Here is a 17,600-nt window from a genome sequence, read left to right on the forward strand (position 1 = left end):
AATAATATATACCAATCCCAAAATAAACCAAAACAAAACCATCAACATAATTGGATGCTACTTCCCACCTGGCCAAAACATCCCTCCACTAGAAAACCTCCTCAGCTGGTCTACCCACCATCTCCTCCAAGAAACTATCATTTTAGGTGATTTCAATATTGACTGGCAATCCTGTTCTGGCGACCATTCAACCCATCATGTAAACCTTCATGGCTTCACCCAACTAGTCCAGTCGCCAACCAAGATAAATAAAAACTCCAGCAGGCACACTACCCTGGACTGGATACTAGTCAGTAAGAGCCCCCAGTCATATATAACAGGCTGCTTATCAGATAGCCTCAGTGATCACTCCCCAACATTCCTACTCAAAAAATACCTATACCAAGCTAAACCTGTCATCTACCATCAAATACATAAAAACTAAACTTTAACCCACTCACATTCATCTCATCCCTCAAAGAATGTAACTGGCATCCTCTAAAGTACCTCAGTCTTGATGACGCAGTTGAATTTTTTAATACTACCTTCCTGAGCATCCTTAATTACCATGCTCCCATAAGACTTTCCAGAACCAAAGCACAACCCTCCCCATAGCTACAGAAAACCACTAAGTCAGAAATGAAAAACAGGGATAAAGCCTGGGAGCACTGGTGCAAAACCCCCTCAACTAGACAGAAATTCCTAGAACTACGCAATAGAGTCAAAAAGCTAATAAAACAGGACAAATTCCAATACTACCAGTCTGCCCTAGACTCCTCCTAACTCAGCCCCAAACAATTCTGGTCCTCCATAAACTCTATCCTCCACCCAGGTAAAGTCAGTACCCCTCCTCCTAACATCCCTCACTCCTCAGAAAATATTGCTACCTCATTCAACACACACTTCACACAAACCATACTATCACTAGCTAAACAACACAACCCCCCTCCCCTCCAACCCACACCATCAACTAGTAATCTCCCCACTGCCTTCTCTTTTTCTCCTGTACCTACCTCCAATATAAAAAAACTCTTAACTAAACTTAAGCCCACCAAATTAGCAGCAGACAACCTCCCAAGTGAATACCTACAAATCGCAGCTGATGCTCTGGCCTACCCAGTATCCATCTTGATTAACTGATCTTTGTCAGAAAGTTACATTCCCACACTGTGGAAAGTATCACATATAATTCCCCTCCACAAAGGCGGACCCACCACAGAACTAACCAATTACTGCCCCATAGCTATTCTCTCTCCACTCTCCAAAATACTAGAGAGATGCATACACTCTCAGGTCTCAGACTACCTCCTTACTAACAACCTCCTTTCCAATACTCAGCATGGTTTCCGACCAAACCATAGCACCACCACTGCCTTACTCTCCTTTACTAACACTATCCTTCAGCATAAAAACAATGGCTATCTCTCCTCTGCTACTTTCCTAGACCTATCTAAAGCATTTGACATGGTCCCACACAAACAACTTATCTCTGTCCTCAATAAAGTACAGTTTTGTACCTACCATAAATGTAGATGTTCGAGGATCCACATTGCTGCAGTCCTTACTATTGGGTAGTCCGCTGTCCAGTCGGCCCGAATACCAAAGTATTCAGCAGGGTACTAATGCGCATGACCGACGTCATATCCTCAGTCTTTTCTTGCCCCAGATGTCAGAAGACCCTAAGAAAAAATAAGGCCAAAACCAAAAATACCAAACATACCTGCACCAAAAATATGTACAATATATACAAAGGTACCAGAATATAATCTCACCTACAGAACCACCCCTAAACACAGAGGGGCAGGAGGGAGAATTGGACTGCAGCAATGTGGATCCTAACATCTACATTTATGGTAGGTACAAAACTGTACTATGTTCTTCATTCCACATTGCTGCAGTCCTAACTATTGGGTAGAATCCCAAAGCAGAGGTAAGGGAGGCTGGCAAATCATAAGGAAGCAGGAGCTGATAACATGCCTTGCAAAATAGCTGTGGCAAAACCAGCCCTAGACTTAGAGTAGAGAGGAAGGTGGTAATGCTTAGAGAAAGTATGCACTGAACTCCAAGTAGCTGCCTCCAGAATATCCTTAGTTGCCACCCCCCTTAGAAATGCTGTTGAAGTGGCAGTAGCCCTAGTGGAATGAGGCCTAATCCCAGCTGGAACCTCCTTGCCATGATGGGAATAACAAAATGCAATGCAAAACCCAATCCACCTAGAAATAGTTTGTTTTGACACAGGCTTGCCAACTCAAAGCAAAAGAAACAAACAACTGCTGAGACTGCCTAAAATCCTTAGTCCTGCTTAAATAATAACGCAATTGCCTGTGTACATCTAAGGTGTGCAAAATCTTTTCCCCTTTATTTTGGGGATCTGCATAAAAAGTAGGCAAATGAATAGTTTGGTTTAAAGCCACACTAGAAACCACTTTAGGCATAAAGGAAGGATTAATGATACCCTATCCTTATGAAAAATCAAAAAAGGCTCAACCACCATAAGGGCCTGCAACTCAGAAACCCTTCTAGCAGAAGTAATGGCCAACAAAAAAGCAGTCTTCCATGACAAGTATTTCAGTTCAGCAGTAGTCGAGGCTCAAAAGGTTGTAGAGTAAGTTTCTCCAACACAAAATTGAGGTCCCAAGCAGGAGTAGGAGCTCTATGGGGGTCTTATATTCTTTGCCCTCTAAGAAATTGCTTGAACAAAGGATGTGAAAACAATGGTGGGTCACAATCATAGTGAGCTGAAATTGCTGCAGCATGAATCTTAATAGAAGAGAAAGACAAACCTTTGTCCAATAACTCAGTAAGATATTGAAGAGCCACACTCAAATTAGGCTCAGAAATCTCCAAATTCTTTGCTGCAGTCCAAAATAAAAAGCTCTTCCATTTTACACTTTCCTTGTACTAGGTCTTCTGGCTTCCATAATCACATTTAAAACTTGTTGAGGAAGCTGAGACCTGCTGTCTTTCAAAACAGAATATGCCAGGCTGTTAGATGTAGAGAGTGAAGCTTGACATTGAGCAGATGACCGTCCCTCTGAGACAACGGGTGTGGAATCAAGGGTAAAGGCCATGGAGGCTTCCTTACCAGACTCCTCAGTAATGGGTACCAGTGCTGCCGAGGCCAATCTGGAGCTATTAAAATCATCCTTGGCTTGTCTTGTCTGACCTTTAGAAGCACCTTTGGAAGAAGAGGCAGAGGTGGAAAAGCATACACATGAAGATTTTTCCAACTGAAAGAAAGAGCATCCACTTTCCAAGCTGTGTGATGAAATCCCTTGCAAAACTTTGGCAGCTGGTGGTTTAGTGGAGAAGCGAACAGATCTATGTCTGGAGTTCCCCATGACACTGTCAATTTTTGAAATACATGAAGATCCAGTTTCCACTCGTGGGGATCCATGAGTTGTCTGCTTAATACATCTGCTAAGGAGTTCTGTGCTCCCGGCAGAAACCTTGCCTGAAGAGTTAGTTGCAGACTGAGCGCAGTCTCCCATAAAATCATTGCTTGTCTGCACAATGGGTAAGAATGTGTTCCCCCTTGTTTGTTGATGTACCACATGACAGTTGTGTTGTCTGTTGGAATCAACACCTGCCCTGGAAGAAGTAACTCCTTGAAAGCAATTAATGCAAACTGAACTGCTAACATCTCTTTCATGTTCCTACGAAGAACAGAACCAGTGGCAGCCACCCTCGAGGAGGCCTGCACAGCATCAAAACCACACTGCAAGGAATGTTTACCCACCTGTTCAGACACATGAACTAAATCCTGCAACTCTTTACACTCAATACCTTCTGCCAGAGCATCCACCTTAGCTTTCAATTGTGAAAGAAGGTAATTCTGATATTTTAACATGTGAAACTGACAATTCAACGCCCTCATGGCTAAAGTGGAAGAAGTATACACTTTCTTTCCCCATCTATCCAAAGCCCTTGCCTCTTTATCAGGAGGAACAGGATTTTTAACAACAGAGGCCTTCACCCCTTTAGGCCCCTGAGAGACAGTTTCGGTCTGCCCTAGGACTCTTAAAAGATACTTATGAGCTTCAGGCACCCTATAGTACCTATCCGGTTTAACTGGGGCAGGAGGCAAAGAATGGATTCAGGGAAGCCTCTGCAAATACATCTTCCACCACATTCAGAACAGGAGGTATAGCTAAAGGCCTATGCTGGGGTAAAAACAAGAACTCCCTAAGCCTCTTCCTGGAATCAGAGAAATCCTGACCTTCCCATTTAAAATGCTCCCTCATGGAATGCAGGGTCTCTGAAAATGAAAAATCCTCAGGAGGAGAAGCTGATGGAGTAGAATCATCCACATCAGAATCAGAATAAGGAGGAAACTCCTGCAAGTCTTCAGTCAAGACTCAGAAGCCTCCGAACAGTGCTCAAAACTCTCAAACTCAGGTTCCACCCTAGGCCTCTTATCAGGGGGGGGGCATAGAACCTCTAATCATAGTAATCAAATCTTCTGCCATTTTAAGCATATGTTTCTTAGGCAAAGAACCTGAAGCACTAGGAGAAACCCCCACTGAAGCTGCACTTGGCCTGCCTCTCAAGGAAGCCTTGGAAACAGAGGGGGAGGCTCTAACCACCTTAGGAAGAGAGGGAAGAACAGCCACCTGAGAAGCCCCCTCAGCCTGGCCTACTTCCTGAGAGGATACATCCTGTAACAATAAAGTCTCCCTGAGACTCCAAAGAAACACCTGGCAGAACCTCCGGCTCCACTGAGTTTCTAAAGAACCGACGCCAGGGACTGTCGGTTCTTCCACTCTAGGCTTTGCTGCTTTGTCCTTGCGCTTTTGCCGGAGCATCCGACGGCATTTTATAATTACAACGCTTCCCAAAACTAACCTGGCACAGTCTAACCTTCTCTTAATAGTGCGTTGTTAAATCTAGCACAAGAGCGGCATCCAACAACGCCGTGCTCAGGCCCTAAACAAGGAATACACAAAGTATGGTAATCCCTATGGGGTATCTGTTTCCCACAAGAAATACAGTTATTCACTTTTTCTGACATCCGTTAATTACTGAGGCAAGAAAAACCAAAATATTCCCAACGGGTACTTAGCCAACTTTGATTCGGTCTGAAACTCTGACTTCAGAAACTTTCAGAACGCCAACCTGCACTCGCAAAATTGCTTCTGCATCGGACCATGCGGCAAAAAAGACTGAGGATATGACGTCGGTCATGCGCAGTCTAATGCGCCCTGACCGACGTCAGCCATATACTTTGGTATTCGGGCCGACTGGACAGCGGACTACCCAATAGTAAGGACTGCAGCAATGTGGAATGAAGAACATCCTATCCTTCTCTCAGTCAGTCACCAACTGGTTTCAGAGTTACCTGTCTGACTGCCAACAATCCGTTGTATGGCAGAATGACATCTCCCCAACTACCTGTCACCATAGGGGGTCCCAAGGATCCATCCTTGGACCCCTACTCTTCTCAGTTTTCACCAATAATCTAGCCTCTGCCACCAAACATGGCACAGTCATACAATACGCAGATGACTCAACCATCATCTGCTCAGTCCAGTCCCTACCCAAACTGTAAAAAGTCACACAGGAAGCCTTTTCCTCTGTTGAAACTTGGTTATCCGATGCCCAATTAATACTCAACCCAAACAAAACTAAACTACTCATCTTCCAACCCACCAATCATACTCAAAATAACTCTCACTTTAACATCACAGCAAAAGACAACACCACTATATACCCAACTGAACACACCAAATTGCTAGGAGTGGAAATAGACAAACTAAAATTTGACATTCACATATCCATGACCATAAAAAAAGTCCACAAAAAACTAGGAGAGTTATACAGAAATAAGCAACTTCTCATCAAAGCAGCAAAGATTTCAATAGCAAATTCCCACCTTATCTCCACCCTACTTTATGCCTCTCCAGTATATACCAACCTAGGGCAATGCGATCTAAACAAGCTAGAGACCTACTACAACAAAAATTGCCAAATTCGCCACAGGGGCATCCTACTATAGTCACCACTGTCTTTCACTTGCTGAACTGGGCTGGCTTGAACTCCCTCACCCCCTTCAATGGTATCAACTCTTACTCGCCCACAAACTAGTAAACCATCCACTAAATGTCCCATCCCTCCAGAATCTACTCCAACCCTATCACACCACTAGACTACTAAGATCCAGCAACAAAAATCACTTGCAGATCACTAAAGCCAATAACTCTGCTGGTGAAGCACTATTGTCTTGCACCATAGCCAAATTATGGAACTCCCTCCCACCCATAATTACCTCCATACCATCATGCACCCACTTCAAAACTTTACTAAAAGCACACCTAAACACATGCTGCCTATGCCCTTGCAACTCCCACTCTAAAATCACCCACCCCATCCAACCACTACCTTTCTTTCCACTCCACTAACTACCTTGATTATAGCAAGCTCAGATGCTCATAAGCCTAGTACTTATTATACAGCAGGAACTTCTTATTGTAACATTTGTTAATGTCTGTTATGTACTTCACAGATAAAGATTTTAGTTGTCTACTGATGTACTATGTTCTTCATCTGTAAATATGTTGTAAGTAATTGCTATGTTATATTGTTAATCGCTATGTAATCCAATGTAAATACTGTCTGTTTATTTTAACCGTGGAGCTTTTCTCCCCGGGCCTCCGCTGAAAATGGACTTACGTCCAGTTGGACACTCCCGGTGAACAAATGTAAATAAATAAATAAATAAATAAATAAAGACAGTCAGCATAGGACATCTGCTTTAGGCCTGTGATTCTTTTAGTGAGGTATTTCTGTGGCCTCCGCTGAAAATGGACTTACGTCCAGTTGGACACTCCCGGTCAACAAATGTAAATAAATAAATAAATAAATAAATAAAGACAGTCAGCATAGGACATCTGCTTTAGGCCTGTGATTCTTTTAGTGAGGTATTTCTGTGGCCTTTCCAGTTGTTGCAGATGTCTTGTGAGGTACCTACCAAACAGGCTGTTGTACCTCTATAATGGGTCTAATGTGGGATGAGTACAGTGGGACAATGACCTCCTTGTTTCTGGATGAAAAGCCCTTAGTGATGAGGTGTGCCACATAGAAGGATTTCCTGACTTCATGGTAAACAAATGCCAATAAATAAACAAAGGGGTTGAATGGTTCTCTAAGATGGTACTAGAGTAATGACGTAACAGAGAATATTGCAAGAATTCTGAGATAGAAAGTCTTGATTTGGCACTATTTTCATTTGCTTTGAAAGATTAAAGCTAACAACTGAAGTAAGCATAACAAAGGCTGCTGCTACGGCACCTAACAACACCAGTATAATGAGGAGGGGTTTTTGTTGTTTCTTTGAAAATAACATTGTCTGTATAAATGGGCTCTATAAGTATGCAGGATATTACTGCCATTTCACAGGTGACTTCTACATGGAAAAAATATATAATTCTTTTGTTAATGATTAAAATATGAGCAGTGATTTCTTAACATTGTCATTGAATTATGATAGGAATGCTATCAGATATCTTGAGATTTTGGCTTATAAGGCTCTGTCAAATCTGTGTTATGGTCCAAAATTCAAAGAAAAGAGACTAGCAGAAGTACACTGGTAACACAATTTTGTGTTATGATAACCTGGACAGACCTACCCAGACTGAGCAAGAATGAGAGAGAGAACAGAGAAGAAAGGGAAACAGTAGAGAAGCTGAATTATACTTCAGTCTTCATTATGGGAGGGAAAGGAGCCATGCTGGAACATTCTACATCAGTCTTCATTATGGGAGGGAAAGGAGCCATGCTGGAACATTCTACATCAGTCTTCATTATGGGAGGGAAAGGAGCCATGCTGGAACATTCTACATCAGTCTTCATTATGGGAGGGAAAGGAGCCATGCTGGAACATTCTACATCAGTCTTCATTATGGGAGGGAAAGGAGCCATGCTGGAACATTCTACATCAGTCTTCATTATGGGAGGGAAAGGAGCCATGCTGGAACATTCTACATCAGTCTTCATTATGGGAGGGAAAGGAGCCATGCTGGAACATTCTACATCAGTCTTCATTATGGGAGGGAAAGGAGCCATGCTGGAACATTCTACATCAGTCTTCATTATGGGAGGGAAAGGAGCCATGCTGGAACATTCTACATCAGTCTTCATTATGGGAGGGAAAGGAGCCATGCTGGAACATTCTACATCAGTCTTCATTATGGGAGGGAAAGGAGCCATGCTGGAACATTCTACATCAGTCTTCATTATGGGAGGGAAAGGAGCCATGCTGGAACATTCTACATCAGTCTTCATTATGGGAGGGAAAGGAGCCATGCTGGAACATTCTACATCAGTCTTCATTATGGGAGGGAAAGGAGCCATGCTGGAACATTCTACATCAGTCTTCATTATGGGAGGGAAAGGAGCCATGCTGGAACATTCTACATCAGTCTTCATTATGGGAGGGAAAGGAGCCATGCTGGAACATTCTACATCAGTCTTCATTATGGGAGGGAAAGGAGCCATGCTGGAACATTCTACATCAGTCTTCATTATGGGAGGGAAAGGAGCCATGCTGGAACATTCTACATCAGTCTTCATTATGGGAGGGAAAGGAGCCATGCTGGAACATTCTACATCAGTCTTCATTATGGGAGGGAAAGGAGCCATGCTGGAACATTCTACATCAGTCTTCATTATGGGAGGGAAAGGAGCCATGCTGGAACATTCTACATCAGTCTTCATTATGGGAGGGAAAGGAGCCATGCTGGAACATTCTACATCAGTCTTCATTATGGGAGGGAAAGGAGCCATGCTGGAACATTCTACATCAGTCTTCATTATGGGAGGGAAAGGAGCCATGCTGGAACATTCTACATCAGTCTTCATTATGGGAGGGAAAGGAGCCATGCTGGAACATTCTACATCAGTCTTCATTATGGGAGGGAAAGGAGCCATGCTGGAACATTCTACATCAGTCTTCATTATGGGAGGGAAAGGAGCCATGCTGGAACATTCTACATCAGTCTTCATTATGGGAGGGAAAGGAGCCATGCTGGAACATTCTACATCAGTCTTCATTATGGGAGGGAAAGGAGCCATGCTGGAACATTCTACATCAGTCTTCATTATGGAAGGGAAAGGTGCCATGCTGGAACATTCTACATCAGTCTTCATTATGGGAGGGAAAGGAGCCATGCTGGAACATTCTACATCAGTCTTCATTATGGGAGGGAAAGGAGCCATGCTGGAACATTCTACATCAGTCTTCATTATGGGAGGGAAAGGAGCCATGCTGGAACATTCTACATCAGTCTTCATTATGGGAGGGAAAGGAGCCATGCTGGAACATTCTACATCAGTCTTCATTATGAGGAAAAGGCCATGCTGGAACATTCTCAGTCTCTTTCATTATGGAGGGGAAGGAGCCATGCTGGAACATTCCTTCATTATGGGAGGGAAAGGAGCCATGCTGGAACATTCTACATCAGTCTTCATTATGGGAGGGAAAGGAGCCATGCTGGAACATTCTACATCAGTCTTCATTATGGAAGGGAAAGGTGCCATGACTATGGGAGGAAAGGAGCCATGCTGGAGTTTTCATTATGGGAAGGAAAGAAGACTCACTGGAACATTCTACCTGAGTTTTCATTATGGAAGGGAAAGAAGACATGCTGGAACATTCTACCTGAGTTTTCTTTATGGAGGGGGGGGGAGCCATGGTGGAACATTCTACCTCTGTCTTCATTATGGCATTGAAAGGAGCCATGCTGTAACATTCTATCTCAGCCTTCATTATGGGATGGAAAGGAGCCATGCTAGAAAATTCTACCCGAGTGTTCATTATGGGAGGGAAAGAAGCCATTCTGGAACATTCTACCTGAGTTTTCATTATGGGAGGGAAAGGAGCCATGACAGAACATTCTACCTCAATCTTCATTATAGGAGGGGGAAAAAGCCATGCTGGAACATTCTACCCGAGTTTTCATTATGGGAGGAAAGGAGCCATGCTGGAACATTATACCGGAGTTTTCATTATGGCAGGGGAAAGGAGCCATGCTGTAACATTCTATCTCAGACTTCATTATGGAAGGGAAAGGAGCCATTCTGGAACATTCTACCCAAGTTTTCATTATGGGAGAAAAAGGAGCCATGATGGAACATTCTACCTCAGACTTCATTATGAGAGAAAAAGGAGCCATGCTGGAAAGGGGGATGGGTAGAGAACAGAAAGCAGTGCACAAACTCAAGAACAAAACTGAAAATGTACAGAGGGAACAAACTGGCATTAAGGAAGGACTGTACTCATCACTTATTAGACCTATGATTGAGTACAATGCCCCGTTCGGAATGTATCTGACCAGACACCTGCTGCAGCTTGAAAGGCCCCAAAAGTTCCTCACCAAAAGGATAAAGGGTCTCAAAAATATGTCTTATGCTGCCCGACTGAAAGAACTCCAGCTCTATTCAGTCTCATACCGCTTGCTCAGAGGTGACCTGTGCCTGACATATAAGGCCATGTCAAACCCAGATTTGATGAATATGCTTCACCTCAAAAAATCTAGATCCCTCAGAACCACAAGGGCGGGAGACTTAAACCTTGACACGGTTATAAATAGAACGTGCTGGAGGGACAGATTCATCACCCAGAGACTCCCTATGCTGTGGAACAAAATCCCGGTACATGTGAGGCAGAGCACCTCTCTGGTCTTGTTCAAGAGGAATCTTGACCAATGGATGGGAGATTGCAGATATACCCCAGGGATTACTTCAGCGTCACTGCTTGACAGAGGCACAGCAAAATGATAGGCATAGTTTTTATTCAAACTAAAGGGGTGGCGAAAGCCACATAACTATGGGCTAGGCTTATAAATGCCCTTGGGCAGATAGCCTAGTATGAACCTATGAACCTATGAACCTATGATAAACTACAGGGACAAGATGGACTACTATCAGGGACTAGGGGAATCTGGTCAGTGTGCTGGTGCAATCTCTAGTGGACATCTTCAACAGATCACTAGTCAGTGCAGATGTGCCTAAGGACTTTGGAGTGGCAAGAACAGTACTGTCTTCAAGGCTGGAAGCATAGAGGGTCCCAGACACTATATGCCTGTTAGTCTAGAAGTGGTTGCAGCAAAAGTTATAAACCTAATCCTGAAGGAAAAGTACATCAGACATGTTAAACATAGCCACCCCCTTATGGGCTATAGTCTTAGAGTAGTTGGCAAGTGCAAAACTTGTACCATCACAAAATGTAGCAACACTGTGCACAAAAGCCACATTTTTTCATACTCTTACCAATCATAAGATTAAGATTGACCGTGCTCTTTCCAAAACATGCTAGATACCCAGAGACATTTACATCTCATCAAGTGAAGCTACTCTAGGGCGACGGTTTACTAGTACAGTAATATGGTTGGTGATATCAAAATGACTTTGATAAAATAAAACTGGGACCCCATTTTTAAATTAATGGGTGAAAAGAAATGTTTGGCTGATGGACCTAAATTTGTTTCTGAAAGGGGTTTAACCTCAAAAAAATGTTTTGAAAAGGGCATGGTCGATATTAACCGCATGGTTGCTAAGAGTAGGAGAAAATTTGGCAGTTGTACACAGTGTTGTTACATTTGTGAAGGTATCAACATTGCACTTAAGAAATAGCCTAAGTCTAAAGTCCCTATGTGGGGTGGGTACGATTCATTGTGGCACTAATTATGTAGCATATTGTGCAGTATGTCTTTCTTGTCCCACTTTTTATGTGGGTAAAACATAAAATCCTTTAAGGACTAGAACTTTGCAAAACATGATTAAGAAGCATGATATGACCAATGCCTTTCCTAGCACTCTTTGAAGTGTTCTAATTTCAATAAATTTGTGTTTTTCATTTTGGAAAAATGGGGGCGTGATTGGAGGACATTTTTGGAGTGGAGAGAGATACACTTGCAAATTTTATTTAGAACTAGTTAATTATCTGGGTATTAATGACAGCATTTCCTTCAACTGTTTATTGCATTTGATAACAGCTTCATTATAACTAGTTTCAATTATTTGTTATATTGAGTGATAGGATAATTTTGGACATGTGATGCTAAATTATATTTAATGATGATTTTACGGGTAGATTAACATTCTGCTGAAGTTCCATTGATTTAGGGAACAAAAGAGCCAAACAAATGTTTTTTTCAATAAAACCTTCTTGGCTGGTCTGACTAATGACACCTTTTTTTTTTTTTTTTTTGCTAGTTAGTTGTTAGTTGGCACTGGCGAACAAACTCCTTTTGCTAAGGTTACTGTATTCTTTTGTACATAGCTAAGTTAAGTTTCTTCCTTATACTGCTTTTTGCACATTACTGCACATTTTATTAGATAACTATATCTTACTGTCATGTTGTTTTTCATTTTCATGACTAAACTTTGACCAAAAACAGGCCCTAGTGGTCCAGTTTACCTACTTGATCAATAAATAAATAAAATATTTCTTTAAAGACATGGCTGTGAACCTAAAGAAAGGGGTGGTGTCCATGGAGATATTCAATAAGCAATGGACAGGTGTACAAAGGGTTAGGGGAAAAATAAATCGTTGGGAGACAGAATATTAAATACAAGCAAAGTGCATACTATACATGCTTTCTTGCTATTATCATTTCAGTGTAATGCTTTCCGACTAGCTACGTATCTGTTTGCAGATATATTACCATTTCTGTGCACTGAATTTCAAGATGCAAGGTTTTATATTCGGTCTCCAATCCTGCAGAGCAGCTCCTCTGTCCTTTCACATCTTCACATGTATCAGTCCTGATTTATAACGTTATAAACAACAGCATACTTTTCATTTAATCATTCTGCAATGCTGCTGACAAGGGAAATGTCCCACTACTGCCTGGCATGGAGTCCATTTTGACACCATCTTTTCATGAGGGAGGCTCCATATTTACTTATTTAACATTTGTTGACTGGGAAAATAGAGCCCCGGGGAGAAATACTCCAGACACATGTCTTTGGAATGTGGAAGGAAACCCACGTGAACAGAGGGAGGACATACAGACTCCACACAGAAGGCACCCCAGCTGAGACTTCAACCAGAGATCTTCTTTCTGTGTGCCGCCACATACTGTAAGTATCCTACTGCATACTTAATGTACTACCTAAACTCCCACTCTAAGGCTTGCCATCTTTAATTTGTTTACAAACCAGCTGTCTTACACCATTTCAAAGTGGGCATGTCCACAACCCTGTCTGCTTCAATACTACCTGGTGTGGTCATTTAGTAAAATAAGACCCTAAACCTCAGGGAAATGGGTTAGAGCTCCATGTTATGTGACTCGGCAACATTGAGGGAATTGAGGCTAAGCTTCTGAGTAGAATCCTGGACTGCAAGCCTAGCAATTGTATACAAACTTATGACGCTATAATATACTGATTATCCAGTCAAGGAAATCTATTAGATGCATTTGTGATGACTTTCCTGTTGTGTCTTCTTGTCTTGAGAAAGCTCTGCCCAATAAAACATTTTTTTGAAATATCACTCTATGAACTTTCCATTTTCCCACTGACAACCATACTAACTCAAAAATTCTGTTGGTAGAAACATCTGTCTCGATATTCACTTAAGCTAGAAAGTTTCTTTTTTTACTATATAAAAATATTGCGTGACTGCACAACAGTAAAGATCCATACACTCTCTTTGCTTCCTGGTTGTGCCTGAAAATATGAAACTTTGTCTGTCAAGTCATTATCTGTTAACAGAAGGTAACTAAGCAACACCTCCTTCCAAAGCTCAAAATTCAGAAGCAAAAAGCTTATCCCATATAGGGAAAAATCTGTTACTCAGTTAGATAGCAGTTAAGTTTCCCATACCTTGTACACATTGAATTCTTCATGTAGAAACACAAAACTATAGTTGGAATATCTGAGAATACACAGAAGGTAAAGGCCTCGTTCCACTCAGATTGGCGGCAGTGTCTGTCTTTGATATCCACAACATTGCTCAGTTCTTGTATTTACAACACACAATTTCTACAGCTCTTTTATCTCCCAGCTGTTTCTCTTCTTACTTCTCCCAGCTTCAGTCTTTGTGCTGTTCAAACAATGTCTGCCTGCAGTCGATTCAGCATGTATCTCTTGACAGAAAGCTCCTGTCTACATTCAGGACAAGAGGGATTTGTTGCTTTATATCAAGACCTGCACGATTGGTGTCCATCCACTATCTAAACAGAACAGATAATGGGTATCTGTAAACCACACTTTGCACACTGCAGTCAGTTCCTGATTTTTTTTTTCAGTTTCATTTTCGCAGGACAGGAAGTTAAGTATTTGGTAAATGACAGCCTCCATTTAAAGGGGCAACACACAACAGTTGGTCCTCAGAAAGCTTGTTAATTTGCACAGATTATTTGACCATTTAAACACATATTTTAGTTCAATATAGTCAATTTGCAAATTATCAGCAAATTATCAGTCAGAAGTAAAATAAATTAGACATTATATAAACGTTAAATGCATGAAAATACATAGTCTCCGTTTTATCCCCAAGACATTTCCTTCTCATATTCCCTTTCATCCAGATAATCGATTTCTCCTATTTCTGGTTTCTTATTTATTTGTTTATTTACACATCTGCTTACTGTGTTGACAGGCTGGTAGCAGATAGCACTCCAAGTTATCTAGAGACCTCAGGCACAGTTAATTTTAGGTCAGGTGTACATTTTTATAGATTTATTCATGCTTATATGCTTGTCAGACAGGACCGGTTGTTACTTTGTAACACTTGTAAAACTTTTAACTTATTTTAATGATGACAAAGATGAAAAAGTAAGAGTATTCTAAAGATATGAGATGTAAAATGACATTATAGGTTCGTAGGCTATCTGCCCGAAGGCATTTATAAGCCTAGCCAGAATGTGTTGGCTTTCGCCGCCCCCTTACATTAGTTCCCTGTGCCTCTGTCCTGCAGAGCCATTGAAGTGATCCCCGAGGTAAACTTTCTGTTTCCCATCCACTCGTCAAGGTTTCTTTTGAAGAGTGTTAGTGAGGAGCTCTACCTAATGTAGATTGGGATCTTGTACCAAAGCATGGGAAGTCTCTGGGACAGGAATCTATCCCTCCAGCATGTCCCATTTATTGTTGTGGTGAGGTTTAGATCCCTGGAGCGTGTGGCTTGAGGGGATATGGTTTTCTTTAGGTGGAGCATGTCCATCAATTCTGGGCTAGACATGGCCTTGTATGTCAGGCAGAGATCACCTCTAACTAGGTGGTATGCAACCGAGAACAATTGGAGTTTCTTTAGTCGAGCTGCATAGGACATTTGTTTGAGGCCATTGATCCTCTTGGTGAGGTACTTCTGTGGTCTTTCCAGCTGTTGCAGGTGTCTTGTAAGGTACATCCCAAATGGGGCGTTGTACTCTAAGATGGGTCTGATGAGAGATGAGTAGAGGGGCACAATGACCCCTTTTGATCTGGATGCGAACCCTTTTGTGATTGGGCCACATAGAAGGATTTTCTAACCACTTTGGCAATGTGATTATCAAAGGTGAGATTACTGTCTACTTGGGTCCCCACATCCCTTATTACGTCTTCCGTATTTAGGGGACTAACACCTATGTGGTAGTTTGTGGGTACTTTGTTTTTTCCAATGGGGATGACTATGCACTTTTTGGCATTTAGCTTGAGGCCATGATTTTGACACCAGGTATCCGTCTCAGTGAGACCCTTTTGGAGGATGACTGTGTTAGCCAGAGAGTCAATTATAGCCCCTAGTTTGCAGTCATCTGTGAACTTGGTCAGCCATAGTCCTCCTGTGCTTGCCTGTACCTCTGAGAAGTATATGCCGAATAGGAGGGGTCCTAGGACTGAGCCCTGGGGAACGCCACTTGTAACCGGTTTAGAGTTGGACCTAGCTCCTGCAACTCTCACCATGTGGGTTCTGTCCATGAGCCAGTTGGCAACCCATCTTGTGACGTAGGGATTTATGTTCAGACTGGTGAGCTTGTCTAGAATACTGGAATGTGGAATGGTGTCGAAGGCCTTAGCGAGGTCTAGGTAGGCTGTGTGTACCACCTTTCCCTTGTCTATAGCCTTGGTAACTGTCTCAAAGAAGTCCACCAGGTTTAGGAGGCATGATCTGCCCTTAACAAAGCCAAACTGGGTAGGGTCCAGTGTTTGGAGGCTCCCAATGTCTCTGTTAATGAGTTCCATAATGATGCACTCTATAGTCTTGCAGACCAAGCTAGTCAGGCTTATAGGGTGATAGTTCCCGGGGTCTGTTGTGACTCCACCTTTGTGGAGCGGAATAACCATTGCTGTGCACCACTCTGGGTATGTAGCCTGTGGAGAGGCTGAGTGTGAACAGTGTGTTTAGGTGAGGGGTTAGTTCGTCTTTGAGCTCATGTAGGACGCAGCCTGGGACACCATCCAGTTCCATTGATGCTGTGTTTTTGGCTTTGGAGAGGGCTGTTTTAACTTGAGTGTCTGTGATTTCAAGGACTCTACATTCTTCTGGTATGGTTATGGGCCCTTTTGGGGGTGAGAGGGGGGTGAAGTTTGCGCTGAACCTGTCTGCCAGAATGTTGGCGATATCGGTCGGTTCAGTCCATTTTGTGCCATTCTGCACTAACTCCGAGCAGATCTGAGCATTGCCACTTATATTCTTGACATAGCTAAGGAATGCCTTGTGATTATCTTTGGAGTCCTTGGCAATTTTTCTTTCAATGCTCGCCTTGGATGATTTTATGAGGGATTGTAGTTTCTTTCTGATCAGGGATGTCTTCCCTTCTTGGGATTTTACTTTTGTGTACTAGTTTCCTCCTTCTATTGTATAGCTTGTTTATGGCAGGAGTCCACCAGACTGTTTTCCTTTTTTTGGAGGAGTGAGTCTTGGTTTTTGTTGGGAAGGCATGATCCATGCATTCTTGTAGCTGCCCGTAGAATGCATTAGTAAAGGATTTTGCAGCTTGGTCAGTGTTATCCTTCAGCATGGGGGCTTTGAAACTTTCCACCTCAGTCTTAAGTAATGTGAAGTTTTCTTTTGAAAAGTTTTTCATGGTGGCTTTCTTGTCCAGGGGTGGGGGCGGAATATGGGTATACAAACTGATTTGTTTATGGTCAGATCTAACCAGTGAGGGGTTGACCTCTGGTGTGGAACACTGGTCGCCCATGTTGGTGATGACCAGGTTCAATATGTTGTCACCTCTAGTGGGAGTGTTGACCAGTTGAACCAGGGTGTTTAAGTTTATAAATTCTAGAAAAAGTTGGGCAAGAGAGTTAGTACTTGAGTAGATCTCACAGTTAATGTTTGGGTAATTGAAATCACCCAATATTAGGGTGTTTGGTAGGACCTTTATGTTTCCCAGTGTTTCCAGAAACGCAGAAAGGGGGTTATGGGACATGGTGGGTGATCTGTAGCAAGCTACAATTTGAATTGCAGTTTTGCCCATTGTTAGTTGCACGTGGATGATCTCTGAAGCATCGTGCTGTGCCACTAACCTGGAGGTGTGGGTATCCTTGATGAATATGGATACGCCCCTGCCTTTTGTATTTCGGTTTGGGTTCTGTGGCCGAAATGTATGGTATGAGTTGTAGCCTGGTAGTGCCGGGGTGCTCTCTGCAGCCTTAAACCAGGTTTCTGTTACTACACATATATCAATTTTCTCCATACC

At 42.5% G+C, this 17,600-nt stretch overlaps 1 pseudogene; it reads right to left on the reverse strand.

The window, feature by feature from the left end:
- Window positions 1-14,179, reverse strand: part of LOC122813948 — a 120,610-nt pseudogene extending 106,431 nt beyond the window's left edge.
- Between the last annotated feature and the right edge of the window lie 3,421 nt (window positions 14,180-17,600).

The sequence above is a fragment of the Protopterus annectens genome, chromosome 10.part0 (genome assembly GCF_019279795.1).
Source record: "Protopterus annectens isolate FY-2018-M chromosome 10.part0, PAN1.0, whole genome shotgun sequence".
NCBI classification, from domain to species: domain Eukaryota; kingdom Metazoa; phylum Chordata; order Ceratodontiformes; family Protopteridae; genus Protopterus; species Protopterus annectens.